General features: G+C 47.0%; 1 long non-coding RNA gene across 1 annotated transcript; it reads left to right on the forward strand.

Moving 5' to 3' along the window:
* The first annotated feature begins 1,404 nt into the window (after positions 1-1,404).
* LOC114814350 lies at positions 1,405-15,977 on the forward strand. Its single transcript, XR_003762149.1, has 3 exons — positions 1,405-1,440; positions 14,851-14,938; positions 15,742-15,977. It is a non-coding gene; the product is annotated as an uncharacterized LOC114814350 (long non-coding RNA).
* Positions 15,978-16,654: the final 677 nt, after the last annotated feature.

The following is a 16,654-nucleotide window of genomic DNA, read 5'->3' on the forward strand; positions in this document are numbered from 1 at the left end:
ATGGGCCGTTTCAGTTTCCATTTGAATTTGGGGCAGCGATGGGAGTGGGCCTGAACCACTGAAGCTTTCGCGGTTTGAAGATCTGTTTTTCTCCGCTGCCCTGCGTAGGTGCAAATCAAGTTCTTAATTGGCTAGAAGCCAGGGGTCCAGCCTGATTCGATACCTGTGAGCATCATGAGGGACAGGAACTGTGTCCATCTAATTATTTTTACCCTAATACTGAAGGAGCAGTGTTGCCTAGTGGAAAGAGCCCGGGCCTGGGAGTCAGAACACCTGGGTTCTAATCCTGGCTCTGCCCCTTCTCTGCTGGATGACCATGGGCGAGTCATTTCACTTCTCTAAACTTCAGTTTCCTCACTGGTAAAGTGGGAGTTAAGACTGTGATCCCTGTGTAATAAGAATTACAACTGTGGCAGTTGTTAAGCGCTTAGTACGTGCCAAGCACTGTACTAAGTGCTTAAGAGAAGCAGCGAGGCTTAGTGGAAAGAACACGGGCTTGGGAGTCAGAGGACGTGGGTTTTAATCCCGCCTCCGCCACCTGTCTGCTTTGTGACCTTAGGCAAATCACTTCGCTTCTCTGTGCCTCAGTTCCCTCATCTGTAAAATGGGGATTAAAAGTGTGATCTTGACTCTCCCTCCTGTAGCCAAGACTGATAGAGGATGGGAAACTCTCCAGGTGTGACCCTGAGAGGGGATTATACCCTTTAAAGGACTCTTTCTTGATATTTTTCTATTGGGTCCTGATCGATCTGACACTCATTCTCATTGCTTTTTTAGGATAAAGCATTTTTTCCCAACAGGGACTTGAAGTGTCTGTTTAGCTACTGCACGTCCCTCCGAGATGAAGCAGAGGCCTTTCTAACCAGAAGCTTCATTGCAAATACAAATCAATCAATCAGTCAGTTAATGGTATTTACTGAGCACTTACTGTATGTAGAGCACTGTACTAAATGCTCGGGAGAGGACAGTATGACAGAGCCCACAATGAGCTTGTAGCCTAGAGGGGGAGAGAGACATAAATATAAATAAGTTGTTAAATAATCTATTAGGAAACCACTCTTTGAAGATAATAATTATAACAATCAAGGTATTTGTAAAGTATTTATTGTGTGTCAAACAACCAAGCAATCAATTGTTTTTATTGAGCACTTACTATGTGCGGAGCACTGTATTAAGTGTTTGAGTGAGTAATTAATGTTGGTATTTGTTAAGCACTTACTATATGCCGAGCACTGTTCTAAGCGCTGGGGTAGACACAGGGGAATCGGGTCGTCCCACGTGGGGCTCACGGTCTTAATCCCCATTTTACAGATGAGGGAACTGAGGCACCGAGAAGTGAAGTGACTTGCCCAAAGTCACACAGCTGACAAGTGGCCGAGCCGGGATTCGAACCCATGACCTCGGACTCCAAAGCCCGTGCCCTTCCCACTGAGCCACGCTGTGAGTATGAGATAACAGGGTTGGTGGACCTATTCCCTCCCCTCTCAGGGTGGCACCTGGAGAGTTTCCAGTCCTCTACCCGTCTCGACTACTACAGGAGGGAGAGCCAAGCAGGGACCCGTCCGGTCCATTCCTAGCTTGGCCAGTGGCTAGCGAGTGGAAGGCCATCGGCTACAAGTCAAAACTCACCCATGCTGGGCAGCAGCGGCACGGGAAAGAGTCGAGGGCAGAGACTAGAGTTTACTGTGCAGAAGGAGGCGATGGTAAACCACTTCCGCATTTTTACCAAGAAAACTCTGTCGATCCACTAACGGAAAGATTGCAGACGGAGGTGGGGCCTTCTGGGAGAGACGTGCCCATGGCGTCGCTATGGGTCGGATACGACTCGATGGTATGAGGCAAGACATATTCCCTTACCATAAGGAGCGTTTTTCAGGGGTAGTATTTGTTAGTATTTGTTAAGCGCTTACTATGTGCACAGCACTGTTCTAAGCACTGGGGGATACAAGGTGATCAGGTTGTCCCACGTGGGGCTCACAGTTTTAATCCCCATTTTACAGATGAGGTAACTGAGATACAGAGAAGTTAAGTGACCTGCCCAAAGTCACACAGCCGGCAAGCGGCGGAGGCGGGATTAGAACCCATGACCTCTGACTCCCAACCCCGGACTCTTTCCACTGAGCCACGGGTATCTGTTAAGTGCTTACTATGTGCCAAGCACCATCCTAGGGGCTGGGGTAGCCTCGAGTTCATCAGGTTGGACACAATCCCTGTCCCACATGGGGCTCACAGTCTAAATTGGAGGGAGGAGGATCCCCATTTTACAGATGAGGGAACTGAGGCACAGAGAAGGGGCATGCCCAAGGTCACACAGCAAGTAATGGGCAGAGGATTGATCAACACTCAGGTCTTCCAACTCCCAGGTCTGTGCTCTTTCCACTAGAGCACTGGAGTAGATACAAGCTAATCAGGTCCTATATGAGGCTCACAATCTCAATAGGAGGGAGAACCGGTATTGAATCCCCATTTTCCAGATAAAGGAACTGGGAGATGGAGAAAGGAAGAGACTAGTCCAAGGCAAGAACAGCAGGCCAATCAGTCAATCAATCAATCCATTGTATTTATCGAGTGCTTACTGTGTGCAGAGTATTTGTTAAGCACTAACTATGTGCCAGGCACTGAGCTAAGTGCTGGGGAGGATACGAGCAGATCATGCTGGACACAATCCCTGTCCCATGTGGGGCTCACAGTCTCAAATCCCCATTTTCCAGATGAGGTAACCTGAGGCACAGAGAAGTGAAGTGACCAAGGCCACCCAGCAGACAAGTGACGGAGCTGGGATTAGAACCCATGACCTTCTGGCTCCCAGACCCGTGCTCCATCCACTATGTCCTGCTGCTTCTCTGCTTCTACTAAGCAGTTGGGAGAATACAAATGATATATACTTTAAACCCTGATGATGAGAAGTTTCAATATGTGAGTGCTAAGAGGGATATTGGGGTTAATAGGAATTGGAATGGTGGGAATCAATCGGGAAACTTTCTGGGGAAGAGGTGGGTCGTCAGGGGGAGACCGATTTCTCATTACGGCATTTAGCTGACCGATAATATTTAGTTCGTTTTCTTTGGTTTTTTTTTTTCCCTTCGGTCACAGAGAGTCATTACTCTAATAGAATTTGTCTGAAAACGTTCCTTCGTTACAGCTTGCCCAAATTCCATCCCTGCTGGATATTCCCATATTGTGTGTTTATAGAATCATTCTATCTCCCATCCCGCTTCGGGTTCCCATGAAAGTGGCCCAGGTCAGCTGGGAAGATTTAAATAATGGCAGAAGTCCAGCCCATCTGTGAAAAAATGCTCTCAGCTGCGAACCGAGGAGAACGCGGAATCCACTGGACATATTCGAACGGAGTGTGGCGGGCAGAGGAAGATGGACTCCGCTAGCCCCTGATAATTCAGATTTCAGAATGTTCCCACGAACGTGGTATTTGGGATTGGGGGAAATCCTGCCCAGCTAGTGTGGCGAGCGGAATTAGTTTCCCGCTGACTTCTCTGCTCTGTGGCTGGTCCCGGCAGGGCTGCGGTTCAACCCATCCATCAGCGGTGTATATTGAGTGCTTACCGTGGGCAGAGCCCTGTACTAGACGCTTGGGAGAGTCACTGCAACAGGGTTCGTTGACGTGGGAAGCAGCGTGGCTCAGTGGAAAGAGCCTGGGCTTCGGAGTCAGAGGTCATGGGTTCGATTTCCCGGCTCTGCCACTTGTCAGCTGGGTGACTGTGGGCGAGTCACTTAACTTCTCTGGGCCTCGGTTACCTCATCTGTAAAACGGGGATTAACTGTGAGCCTCACGTGGGACAACCTGATTCCCCTGTATCTACCCCAGCGCTTAGAACAGTGTTCGGCACATAGTAAGCGCTTAACAAATAAATACCAACATTATTATGTTCCCTGACGGCATGAGCTTACAGTGTCTATCTGTGCAAAGCGCAGTTGATTAAGAGACTACAGGTACCGATTAATCAACGGTATTTATTGAGCGCTGACTTTTTTCTGGTATTTATTAAGTGCTTACTAGGTTCCAGGCACTGTACTGAGCAATGGGCGGAGACAAGGTTAACTGGTCGGACACGGTCCCTGTCCCGCATGGGGCTCACAGGCTTAGTCCCCATTGTACAGATGAGGTAACGGAGGCCCAGAGAAGTTAAGTGACTTACCCAAGGTCACTCAGCAGTCACAGCGCTTGGGAGACTCCAGTCTGATAAAGGGAGTAGTCCTGATCCCTGCCCACAAGGCACCTTACAGACTGAAGAGGGAGAAGAACATTAAAATAAATTACAAATAGATATGTGCATAACTGCTGAAAGAGTTGGGGAAAAATCAAAGTGCTTAAGGATTCATAATAATAATATTAGTATTTGTTAAGCGCTTACTAGGCGCCGAGCACTGTTCTAAGCGTTGGGGGAGATACAGGGTGATCAGGTTGTCCCACGTGAGGCTCACAGCCTTAATCCCCATTTTCCAGATGAGGTAACTGAGGCACAGAGAAGGGAAGTGACTGGGCCACAGTCACGCAGGTGACAAGTGGCAGAGCCAGGATGGGAACCCACGACCTCCGACTCCCACAGACTCAAGTGCATAGATGATACAGAAGGGAAGGCAAATGGGAGAAATGAGGGTTTAGTTGGGAAAGACGGCTTGGAGGAGATATGATTTTAGGAGGGCTTCGAAGATAAGAGGGGTGGTGGTGGTCTGTCAGCTCTGAATGGGGAGGGGGTTCCAAGCCAAGGATGAGGGCAAGGGCCTGGCGATGAGAAAGATGAAACTCAAGTACAGCGAGTCGGTTGGCATGACAGGAGCGAAGTCTGTGGGTTGGGTTGCCGTAGGAAGCCAGTGAGATGACGGAGGAGGCCGACGGCAGGGAGCTTCTGTTTTATTCAATAGCATTTATTGAGCGCTTGCTATGTGCAGAGCGCTTGGACTGTACAAATCGGCAACAGATAGAGATGGTCCCTGCCCACTGACGGGCTTTGATGTGGAGACGCCTCATCATCATAATGATATTTGGAAGCATTTGTTAATAATAATAATGATGATGGTATTTGTTAAGTGCTTAGTATGTTCCAAGCACCGTTCTAAGCGCTGGGGTAAATACAGGATAATCAGGTTGGACACGGTCCTTTTCCCATAGAGGGCTCACAGTCATAATCCCCGTTTTACAGAGGAGGGAACCGAGGCACAGAGAAGTGAAGTGACTTGCTCAAGGTCACGCCGCATACGAGCGGTGGAACCGGATTCCCTTTGCGGGCGGGGATTGTCTCTGTTTGTTGCTGAATTGTACTTCCCAAGTGCTTAGTACAGTGCTCTGCACACAGTAAGTGTTCAGGAAATATGACTGAGTGAATGAAAGAGTGAATGAATGAACCCAGGCCCTTCTCCTTCCAGGCCCGTGCTCTATCCACTAAGCCACACTGCTTCATTATGAGCAATCATTGGAAGCTTTTGAAGATGATGATGAGGATGTTTGTTAAGCGCTCACTATGTACCAAGTACTGTTCTAAGCCCTGGGGGCGGGGGATACAAAGCGATCAAGCCGTCCCACATGGGGCTCACAGTCTTAATCCCCATTTTCCAGATGAGGCAACTGAGGCCCAGAGAAGTTAAGTGACTTGCCCAAAGTCACACAGCTGACAAGTGGCAGAGCGGGGATTAGAACCCAGGACCTCTGACTTCTAAGCCTGGTCTCCTTCCAGTGAGCCATGCTGCTTCCCTGATGTCCTCTAGCGACGGAGTGGGGATGTGAACGAATTGATTTTTTTTTAGAAAAATGATTCGGGCAATAATCACGGCTACATAGCAGCTCTGTGTCAACTAAACAAATACTGGCCTGCAGAAAGGCAGCCGGTAGAGAAGACATGTGAGTCCTGGGAAGTTGGAGAAAGGAGGGACCCAACCACTCAACCAAATACAAAGCGCTCTACTAGTTCAGTGGGGAAAATACAACTGAAGCAAAATTCAGGTTCCTTCCCACGAGGAGTTTACACTCTAAAAGGGAAGCAGATGGATAAAAATCGATTCTTCAAGTTCTCTTAGCCTGAGAAACAAGGGTAACAGCGTGGCACAGTGGATAGAGCATGGGCCTGGGAGTCAGAAGGACCCGGGTTCTAATCCTATATCCGCCACATGTCTTCTGTATGACCTTGGGCAGGTCAGTTTTCTTCTCTGTGCCTCAGTTACCTCATCTGTAAAATGGAGGTTAAGTCTGTGAGCCCCCTGTGGGACAGCGACTGTGTCCAAATGGATTACCTTTTATCTACCCCAGTGCTTAGAACAGTGCTTAGCACATAGGAGGTCCTTTAGAAATACCACTATCATTATTATTAATACGAAACACTTTGGAGGATAAGAAACTCTAGAACTGATGGATATAAAGTGCTTTGTGATAAAGCTTTCTAGGAACAGGTAGTAAGAGATCTCTTGATTCTAGGAAAAAGGACTCTTTTTTTTGAGAAAAGGATATACAAACTGTAAAGGAAGTGTAGGATAGATAGAGAGGGGGAAAGGTAACCATTGGCTGGGGATTAAGCTTTGAGAATAATAATAATAATAATAATAATAATAGCATTTGTTAAGTCCTTATTATGGATCAGGCACTTTACTAAGTGCTGGAGTGGGTACAAGCAAATCGGGTTGGACACAGTCCCTGTCCCACGTCTCAATCCCCATTGTACAGATGAGGGAACTGAGGCTCAGAGTAGTGCAGTGACTTGCCCAAAGTCACAAGCAGCCATGTGACGGAGCCGGAATTTGAACCCATGACCTTCTGACAACCAGCCCCCTGCTCTGGCCACTACACCATGCTGCTTGAAAACAAGATGGACAAGATGGAAGAACTAAAAAACCACAGTATAATTTCCCACTAAAGAGAGCTAGGAAAGAAAATGGGGGTGAGGAGAGAAAGGAAGGAAATATTCATCTTCCTAGTCAATTTTTAAAATTGCCAGTTTCTGAAAAAAGAAAACAGAACAGGAACTAAATCTGCCTGGGAAAAGTATGCAAAGAAAATTCACTGAGCCATTCTAAGAGGAAAGGTTGCATTTGTGGAAATCCTGGTTTTGGAGCTCTCTATTTGCCCAGTATAGTAAAAGTAGACAAAATAAGCAACACAGTTTCTAATTAAGCCCTCATTTCCCCTACTCCCTCTCTCTTCTGCATTGTCTATGCACGTGTTTCTGTACGCCTTAAACATTTGTCATTCACCCCACCCTCAGCCCCACAACACTTAGGTAAAGATCATTCTATCCTCCCATTTGCCCTATCTAAAATTGGTTTTTCTCTCTCTTTTTTTAAAAATGATATTTGTTAAGTGCTTATTTTGTGCCAGGCACTGTACTAAGCACTGAGGTTGATACAAGCTAATCAGGTTGGACATACCCCATGTCTCACATAGGGCTCACAGTCTTCATCCCTATTTTCCAGACGACTAACTGAGGCCCAGAGAATGAACTGTGTTGCTCAAGGTCACGCAGCAGAGAAGTGGTGGAGCTGGGATCAGAACCCAGGTCCTTCTGACTCTCAGGGCTGGGCCTCCGTCTCACCTGTCTCGCGGCCGACCTCTCGTCGTCATCCTGCCTGTGGCCTGGAATGTCCTCCCTCCTCAAATCTGACAGATAATTCAATTTCTGCCGGCGGCGCTCTGCGGCTCAGGCACGGGAGTGAAGGAAACAGACTGCGGAGAGACTCAGGGTTGTGGGTTAGTGGCCAAGATTGAGGAAGCAATAGGGGAACAAGTAAATTCTATGCAGTGTGGAAGGGGGACGTTGAGGGCGTCAATCTGGTCATCAAGGGGAAGTAGTTTGGGTTTGAAGCCTAAATGGGGTATGATAAGTTGAGAAAATCGGATGGACTCAAAAGATGGAGGTCTCTTTGGGGGAGCAGTACAGATTTTGTGGGGAGGAGGTGGGGGGGGGTGAGGAGGTTGTGGTCAGAGAGCGCCAGTTGGTGAGGACCGAGATTCTGCAGTGGCTAGAGATGATGAGATTGAACGTGCGTCCGAGGCGGTGAGCGGGTGAGGTGGGGTGGATCAGATCAGCGGAGTTGAGGAGTGATAGAAAGAAGGTGGCGGAAGACTCATCAGGAACATCTGCGTCGATGGTGAAGTCCCAAGGATCCATGTGGGGAAGGAGAAAGGGAGAAGGAATGTGACAAAGGGATCAAAATGGTTAAAGAAGTGGGATCTGGGGAAGCAGTAGTTGACCGTGAATTAGTACCTGGAGCAGGTGTTAGAGCAGGATCATACCTGGAATTTATTTATTCGTACTGACGTCTTTCTCCCCGCTGCCCTCTTGATTGTAAGCTCGCTGTGGACAGGGAATGTGTTTTTTTATGGTCGTATCTTAGTCTCCCACAGTAAGCGCTCAATAAAATGATTGACTGACTGACTGACTGACTGACTGAATGAATATGGGCTTTGAAGGATGGGAGGGGGGAAATGATGTGAACACCCCAGACTGTGGGATGATGATGATAATAATGCTGGTATTTGTAAAGCGCTTACTATGGGCCAAGCACTGTTCTAAGTGCTGGGGTAGATAAAAGATAATCAGGTTGTCCCACTTGGGACTCACGTCTTACTCCCCATTTTACAGAGGATGTAACTGAGGCACAGAGAAGTTAAGTGACTTGCCCAGAGTCATACAGCTGATGTGGCGGAGCTGGGAATAAAACCCACGACCTCTGACTTCCAAGCCCGGGCTCTTTCCTCTAAGTCACGCGGCTTCTTAAATGGCGGTGCAGATTGGGGGGAGAAGAGAAGATGAAAGAGAGAACGGGCACGGCGGCACAGGCTCCAGCGTGGGGTACCGGGGCATCCAGCTGAAGGGGATTCAGAGGAGGGGGTCGCAGCGTCAGCTGGCAGGGGCTGGTGGAGGTCAGGGACCACTGCCGGCTCCACAGGGCGGGAGGAAGCCCAGGACGCCCCTCTCTTCCCCAGAGACCGAGCCTGGGGAAGGCAACGATGCCTCACCGTGATCAGGGAATGTGTCTGTTTATTGCGGTATTGTACTCTCCCAAGGGTTCAGTGCAGTGTTCTGCCCTCGGTAAACGCTCAATAAGTACATCCTGACTGAAAGGAGAAAAAATAATAATCGCATCTGTTAAGCGCTTACTAAGTGTCGGGTACCGTATTAAGCATGGGGATCGAAACAAGCAGTTTGGGTTGGACACAGTCCCTGTCCCACGCGAGGCTCACGGTCTTAATGTCCATTTGACAGATGAGGGAACAGAGGCACAGAGAAGTGAAGTGACTCGCCCGAGGTCACACAGCAGACAAGCGGTGGAGGCGGGATTAGAACCCATGACCTTCCGACTCCCGGGCCCGGGCTCTATCCACTAGGCCGTGCCGCTTCTCGGTGAATGTAAGCTCCTTATGAGCAGGGAATGTGTCTGTTTATTGTGATATTGTACTCTCCCAAGCTCTTAGGGCTGTGTTCTGCACACGGTAAACGCTCAATCAGTGCAACTGACTGGAAGGAGAAAAATACGAATGTAAGTTTGTTGTGAGCAGGGAATGAGTTTGTTTACTGTTGTTCTGTACTCTCCCCAGCTCTTAGTACAGGGCTTTACGCACAATAAATGCTCAATATGTACAACTGACCAACTGAAAGGAGAAAAACATGAATGGATGCTCCTTATGAGCAGGGAATGAGTCTGTTTATTATTGTATTGCACTCTCCCAGTAAATACCACTGAATGAATGATAAAATGGAAGACATCCGTAGGGAAGAGGTTTTGCGGTTATGACAATCTGGATGTCAAAGACACAATCGCTGCCTTCACACAATTTCTATTCCGAAGAGAAGGCGGAGAGGATTTGTACAAGATGTGACATGTTTTCTTTCCCTTTTCCTTCCGCTGACTCCAACCGCGGGGAGATTATAGAGTTGCAAAGCGAGGCTGGAGGATTGTGAAAGGACTGTCGGGGATTGTGTATCTCCACAGTCACTTAATCAAGGAAAGCTGTGTATAGGGGGCTGGGATGGGGGTGGGATATTGGTCTAAATCCAGTCTTGGCAGTGGGGAGTGACTTTGAGTTGCCTTTCTCAGGCACAGGGAATACCTGTCATCACCATCATCATTTCAAGTCAATTCAATCATATTCATTGAGTGCTCACTCTGTGCAAAGCACCGTACGGAGTGCTTGGGAGAGTTCGCTATCACAGTAAACACGCACATTCCCTCCCCATAATGCGTTTACAGTCTAGAGGGGCATCATCTTCTAGAAGCAGCATGGCGCTGTGGTTAGAGCATAAGCCTGGGAGTCAGAAAGTCATGGATTCTAATCCTGTCTCTTGTCCTCTGTGTGACACTTCTGGGCAAATGTCACTTGACTTCTCTGGGCCTAGGTTGTCTCATCTGTAAAATGGGGATTAAGACTGTGAGCCCCAAGTGGGACAGAGACTGTGTCCAATCTGATTAGCTTGTATCTACCCCTGTCCTTAGAACAGTGCTTGGCACATAGTGAGTGCTTAACAAATACCCTCATTATTATTATCATTACCCCAGCACTTAGAATAGTGCCTGTCACATAGTAAGCACTTAACAAATACCATCATTATTAGAAAGCGAGAAGGTTGGGATTCGGGAAAGTGGACAAGCCAGTGGGAGATAAGGCTTCCTTTGCTGGAGAGAATGGACGGATTGCAGGAAGAGAATGTTTAATTAGCCGAGACGATAGTCACTGTTCAGGTTTATCACCATTTTAGATAGTAAAAAAACCTGAAATAGACGGGGTTTTGCCACTTTACATACCTCAGCCCCAAATAAGCCCGCCAAACCTATGATGGTTGCCTCCCCTAATTAGGGTCTCAAATTAAAAGAGAAAGAGAAACTTCATAGAAAGCTTGGCCGGCTGTCTAATTTGAATTAGATGGCACCAAGAGATAATACATCAAATCACAAGATCAGTGGTCTGAGAAATAGTTTATTTCTGGCTTCCAGCTGTGATATCCTAGCTCTCTGAATGTCTGGCTTGGAATTTCATCGTTCTCCTGGGAAAGCAGGGAAAAACAGTCTACTGAGTTCCCACTATCTTGAAAGCTCAAAATATTAGCTGTTACAATCCCTATTGGCTGACCTCAGCAAGAGAGGGCAGGTTGTTTGACCAACTCAGCTTTTCTTCTCACTGGAGATGTTACTGTAGAAAAAGTGATGAAAACTGGAACGAGAGCTCAAAGCAGCATCAAAAGAGCAAAAACCCTGGACGAAGGAACACGCGACGTTATGTTCATTCCTCATGGGGATGGTGATTGTAATTATTCAACTTTCTCTAAAAGACTTAAAAAAATTTTGGCTTAGAAAATGAAACTGCTTTTCAATCAAAAAAGTGAAGAAAATAGAACTCTCCAGGAAATTTACGGTGGCTCTTCTTTATCACCATTAAAGCCCACACGATTCTTCCTTAACGTGTGTTTTCACTGTTATGGAATTAGGGAGCACTCTTCTGATAATGAAAACCTACCTGGATAGAATGGGTTGTCACAATTAAAGGATGTTGTTTCTGCATCGGTCAATCACACACATTATTACTTGAATTTTCCTGTGGGGCAGGGACTGCTCTTGATCTGATTGCTTTGTACCCAGTAATCGACACCGTAAGCACTTAACAAATATTATTATTATTATTATTATATTCCGCTCTCCAGGACAGCGCTCTTCAATTCATCCAGAAGAAACCGCTTAGGTTTCCTATCTCAGCCCTTCTAGGATGATCTGAAGTGAGGTCACTGTAGACAAAAGACATGAGCAGAGCAATGGACACTAGTTTTGTGTGCAGAAATCAGAAGTTGCATTTCTCTTAGAGTAAATCATTCATATTAATGTCTAGACTCTAAGCTCTCTGTGGGCAGGGACCAAGTCTACCATCTTTACTGTGTTGTTTTCTCCCAAGCGCTTGGTGCAGTGTTCTGCACGTAGTAAATGCTCAATAAATATGACTGATTGATTGACTGAGAGATCACGACACCCAGAGGAATGGATGACGACGGCTCAAAGCATGCCGGCAATGACACGGAGCAGTAGAGCAAGGGGAAGACTTTGCACGTACTCAGTGTCGGAGGGATTAGTGAAATGCTATTCAAGCTGATTGGATTTAATAAATGGGCGCAGAACCCTATATTAAGCACTTGGGAGAATACCAAAGAGACAGAACACACAGTCTCGATCTTAAAGGGGCTATGAAGATAGGAAGACCTGAAGTGTAGCTAGTAGAAAGGGCTGGGGTCTGGGAGTCAGAGCACCTGGCTTCTATTCTTCGCTCTGTCACTACTGTCCTGTTATGGGACCTTACGCAAATCACTTAACTTTTCTTTGCCTCAGTTTCCTCCTCTGTAAAATGGGGATTAAATACCCATCCTCCCGCTTACTGAGACCATGAGCTGAACGAGGTACGGGGACCGTGTAGGACCTGATTGTATTTTATCTACCCCAGTGCTTATTTTGCAAATATCAGGTGTGTAAAACATATCATTATCATTACTATTATTGCTATCATTATTTGATAATAATAATAACAATAATAATGTTGGTATGTGTTAAGCGCTTACTATGTGCAGAGCACTGTTCTAAGCGCTGGGGTAGACACAGGGGAATCAAGTTGTCCCACGTGGGGCTCACGGTCTTAATCCCCATTTTCCAGATGAGGTAACTGAGGCCCAGAGAAGTGAAGTGACTTGCCCACAGTCACACAGCTGACAAGCGGCAGAGCTGGGACTCGAACCCACGACCTCTGACTCCAAAGCCCGTGCTCTCTCCACTGAGCCACACGAGAGTTCCAGACCTGAGGAGGAGGAGGTGGGAGCTGGAGAGATGTGAAGGAAGGAATTTTTTCCAAAACAACCGCACTCACTGATAAGATTTCGTCGACAGAACTGTCATCTTTTATCTTCCAGGACAACTCTCCACACACCCTAAGCACTAAATACAATGCTTACATTAATCTTGTGTTATTGGGCAGTGTAACATTGACTGATTCATCATGGAAGGGAAGCCCAAAGGGAGAGTCAAGATTGCTGGGTGTTCAGTGAACTGTGAGCCCATCTTCGGGCAGGGACTGTCTCTATCTCTTCCTGAACTCTACATTCCAAGTGCTTAGTACAGTACTCTGAACATAGTAAGCGCTCAATAAATACTATTGAATGAATGAACTAAAGGCCTACTCAAATCACATCTCTTCCAAGAGGTCTTCCCCGACTAAGCCCTCACTTCCCAATTTCTCTCCCTTAGAATAATAATAATAGCATTGTTAAGCGCTTACTATGTGCTGAGCGCTGTTTCAAGCGCTGGGATAATAATAATAATGTTGGTATTTGTTAAACACTTACTATGTGCAGAGCACTGTTCTAAGCTCTGGGGTAGATACAGGGTGATCAGGTTGTCCCACGTGAGGCTCACGGTCTTCACCCCCATTTTCCAGATGAGGTAACTGAGGCACAGAGAAGGTAAGTGACTTGCCCACAGTCACACAGCTGACAAGTGGCAGAGCGGGGATTCGAACTCACGACAGATACAAGGATACCAGGTTGTCCCGTGTGGGACTCGCTGTCTTAATTCCCATTTTACAGAGGAGTTAAGTGAGGCCCAGAGAAGTGAAGTGACTTGCCCAAAGTCACACAGCTGACGAGTGGTGGAGCCGAGATTAGACCCCACGACCTCTGACTCCCGAGCCCGTGCTCTTTCCACTGAGCCATGCTGCCTCTGCATCACTTGACTATTTTCCCTCCCTTCTTCATCATCTATGCACTTGGGTCTTTAGCCCTTAAGCATTTTGATCTTTACCCCACCCCGACAGGCACTTATGTATTCATTCATTCATTCAATAGTATTTATTGAGCGCTTACTATGTGCAGAGCACTGTACTAAGCGCTTGGGATGAACAAGTCGGCAACAGATAGAGACGGTCCTTGCCGTTTGACGGGCTTACAGTCTAATCGGGGGAGACGGACAGACGAGAACAATGGCACTAAACAGCGTCAAGGGGAAGAACATCTCGTAAAAACAATGGCAACTAAATAGAATCGAGGCGATGTACAATTCATTAACAAAATAAATAGGGTAACGATGTACATATCCACCTATAATTTCTTTTACTATCTGTGTCTCCTCCCATGTCTGTACGCTCCTGGTGAGCAGAGGTCACGTCTGCCTCTCCCCTTGTAGTGTCCTCTCTCAAGTGCTTGGCTCATTGCTCTACATACAGAAGCGCTCAATAAATAACATGAAATAGTGTGGTCTAGTGGATAGAGCTCAGGCTTGAAAGTCATAATGACCTGGGTTCTAATCCCAGCTCCACCACTTGTCTGCTGTGTGACCTTGGGCAAGCCACTTAAGTTCTCTGTGCCTCAGTCACCTCATCCGTAAAATGGGGATTAAGATGGTGAGCCCCACGTGGGACAACCTGATGACCTTCTATCTGCCCCAGCGTTTAGAAGAGTGCTTGGCACATAGTAAGCACTTAAATACCATATTAGTATTAATGACAATAAACATTAATGATACATATTAATAATAATAACGGGCATTAATAATAAATACTATTAAAATGCCATTAATTAGTTGATTGACTGACGCAGCTTATAAATGTTGTGCTGCTACTGACACACTTTGAGATCTTTGATAAACTATTTAATCATGCTACTTGGCTCATTCTGCATTTGTTATGAAGATACCAATAATAAACACTTCCCAAAGATTAGAATGATGAACAAAAAAGAATTATGGATGTAAGAGAGTGGAGAGATAAAAGTGTGTGTTTGCAACCTTTCGCGATAAAAGATTCCAGGTCAGTCCCTGTGATTTGGCTGTCTGTCAAAGAATGAACACTACACGTATTTAAATACGCTTCTCTCTTTGCCACAGAACCACAAGGATGGGAGATTTCGGGAGAGGCCAATTTGTCTATTTTTTCTGCCTCCAGGTTGAACCACCGGGAAACCATCTAAAACAGGTGAGAATCTCTCCTTTGGGTGGTTTTTGTTAATGTAGAAATTGACAGCTTTTTCGAGATTCATTCATTCAACCATTTTTATTGAGCGCCGACTGTGCGGAGCATATACTAAGCGCTTGGAAAGTACAACTCAGCAATAGAGAGAGACAATCCCTGCCCACACTGGGTTTATAGCCCAGACAGACATCAAACCAAGTAAACGGGCATCAATGTAAATAAATAGAATTATAGATATATACACATATACATAAGTGCCGTGGGGAGGGGGGAGGAGGGTAGAGCAAAGGGAGCGAGTCGAGGTGACGCGGAGGGGAGGGAGAGCTGAGAGAAAGGGGGGCTCAGTCTGGGAAGGCCTCTTGGAGGAGGTGAGCCTTCAGTAGGGCTTCGAAGGCGGGGAGAGAGCTAGTTTGGCGGCTGTGAGGAGGCAGGGCGTTCCAGGCCAGGGGTAGGACGTGGGCCAGGGGTCGATGGCGGGACAAGCGAGAACGAGGCCCAGAGAGGAGGTGAGAGGCACCAGAGGAGCGGAGTGTGTGGGCTGGAGAAGGAGAGAAGGGAGAGAAGGGTTCTAGTCCCGGCTTTGCCACTTGTCTGCTGGGCGACCTTGGGCAAGGCACTTCACTTCTCCAGGCCTCAGGTGCCGTATCTGTAAACTGGGGATCAAGATCGTGAGCCCCATGTGGGACAGGGACTGGGTCCGACTCTATTTGCTTGCATCCACCCCAGTGCTTAGAACAGTACCTGGCACATAGTAAGCACTTGCCAAATACCACAATTTCTTTCTTTTCTTTTCTCTTTTTTTGCAGAACAAAGGTCCACGGGCAGAGCGAGGGAGTTGCAATCAACCAATCAATGATATTTATCAAGTGCTGACTGAGGAGCACTGTACTAAGCGCTTGGGAGAGCACAGTACAAGATAATCAGTGGAGACAATCCCTGACCAGCAGGAGCGTTGTGACTAGAAATCACCTACAAAGCCCACCTGTGCAGTATGAGAAGCAGCGTGGCTCAGTGGAAAGAGCCCGGGCTTGGGAGTCAGAGTTCGTGGGTTCGACTCCCGGCTCTGCCACTTGTCATCTGTGTGACTCTGGGCAAGTCACTTAACTTCTCTATGCCTCAGTTCCCTCATCTGTCAAATGGGGATTAAGACTGGGAGCCTCACATGGGACAGCCTGATTACCCTGTGTCTATCCCAGCGCTTAGAACAGTGCTCTGCACATAGTAAGCGCTTAACAAATACCAACATTATTATAAGAAGAGTCAAACCTTGCCCTTTCCCTGTGAAATTTTTCAAGATAGACTGGTTATGCACCTGGTACTATGCACATGACACTCGAATTTCGAGTTTTACTGCTACTACTGACCACGAGACCGCCTTCGGATAGGATTTCTAAAAAACACAGTCTGCTTAAAGTTAACCACTAACTGCCAAATGGCCCAGTCAAACCTGCCTAGCACTTTGAGGCTCTATGCCCTCATCTCCATTAGTGCTGATGATGTGTGAAAGAAACAAAGGTTAAGCAGCGGACAGAGCACAGTCCTGGGTTCTAATCCCTGCTAAGCCATGCGTCTGCTGTGTGACCTTGGGCGAGTCACTTCACTTCTCTGGGCCCCAGTTACCTCATCTGGAAAATGGAGATTTAGAGTGTGAGCCCTATGTGGGACAGAGATTGGGTCCCACCTGTCTACCTCGTATTTACCCTAGCACTTAAAACAGGG

The sequence above is a fragment of the Ornithorhynchus anatinus genome, chromosome 1 (assembly GCF_004115215.2).
Source record: "Ornithorhynchus anatinus isolate Pmale09 chromosome 1, mOrnAna1.pri.v4, whole genome shotgun sequence".
Classification (NCBI taxonomy): Eukaryota; Metazoa; Chordata; class Mammalia; order Monotremata; family Ornithorhynchidae; genus Ornithorhynchus; species Ornithorhynchus anatinus.